Source organism: Arachis duranensis, chromosome 1 (assembly GCF_000817695.3).
Source record: "Arachis duranensis cultivar V14167 chromosome 1, aradu.V14167.gnm2.J7QH, whole genome shotgun sequence".
In the NCBI taxonomy this organism is placed as follows: Eukaryota; Viridiplantae; Streptophyta; class Magnoliopsida; order Fabales; family Fabaceae; genus Arachis; species Arachis duranensis.
This window is the reverse complement of record NC_029772.3, coordinates 43,246,035-43,247,221: the sequence shown is the minus strand read 5'-3', so window position 1 is coordinate 43,247,221 and position 1,187 is coordinate 43,246,035. Positions and strand designations below refer to the sequence as shown.

At 43.6% G+C, this 1,187-nt stretch overlaps 1 non-coding gene across 1 annotated transcript; it reads right to left on the bottom strand.

Moving 5' to 3' along the window:
• Positions 1-177: 177 nt before the first annotated feature.
• On the bottom strand, positions 178-281 carry LOC127742605 (small nucleolar RNA R71). The gene has a single exon (XR_008003952.1). It is a non-coding gene; the product is annotated as a small nucleolar RNA R71 (small nucleolar RNA).
• Positions 282-1,187: the final 906 nt, after the last annotated feature.

The following is a 1,187-nucleotide window of genomic DNA, read 5'->3' as shown; positions in this document are numbered from 1 at the left end:
GACACTGTGAAGTCCAATGGAGTCCAGGAAGATGCCTATAAACTGCTCTTGTTCCCATTTTCACTTAGGGACAAGGCAGCTAAGTGGTTGGAATCATTCCCAAGGGGGAGCCTAACAACCTGGGATGAGGTGGAAAGCAAGTTTCTGGCACGTTTCTACCCCCGACAAAAGGTCAATAGGCTTCGATCGGAGGTTCAGACTTTTAGACAACAAGATGGTGAGACTCTCTACGAGGCATGGGAGAGGTTCAAGGAGTTGACAAGGAAATGCCCATCAGACATGTTCCATGACTGGGTGCAATTGCATATTTTCTATGATGGACTTTCTTATGAATCAAGGAAGGCTGTAGACCATTCATCAGGAGTTTCATTGAACAGGAAAAAGACTGTGGAAGAAGCCATTGAAGTAATTGAGACAGTGGCTGAGAATGAGTACTACTATGCTTCAGAGAGACACAACACTAAGGGAGTCATGGAGCTGAACCATGTTGATACAATTCTAGCCCAAAACAAGGTGTTTGCCAAGCAACTAGCAGAGCTCACCAGGAAATTAGAAACAAAACAAGTGGCTGCAATACACACACAAGATCAAGAGGAAGTAAACACTGAAGGAGGTGATTGGGAAGAGGCCAACTATGTAGGAAATCAACAAAGGCAACCATATGATCCACATTCCAACACTTACAACCCAGGCTGGAAAAACCACCCAAACTTTGGGTGGGGAAACCAGCAAACCCAATCACAAAACCACAAACCTTACAACCCCAACCAACATAATAATTCCACATACCAAAACTCCAACCAAAGATCATACCAAGCCACACAAAACACTTACTCCCAACCACCATATCATGGCCAAAATAATCAACCTGCCCAACCTAATCCGAACCAACAATTTCAAGATCAATTAAACAGGATAGAAGGAATGCTTGCAACCATGGGTCAAGACATAACCGAATTGAAAGCCTTTAAGGAAGAAGTAAATTCTAACTTGCAAAACCAATGAGCTATCCATCAGAATCACTAAAGGAATGCATGAGGGTGGATGTAGTGGACATTGCAGTACAAGAAACCTTTGAGGAAACAACAAAGGAAGTGGCAGAGGAGGAGTTCACCAAGGATATTGAAGTTAGTGACATCAAGGCTGCGGAAACAACCATGCCAAGCATGCCAGAGAGAGTGAAAGAA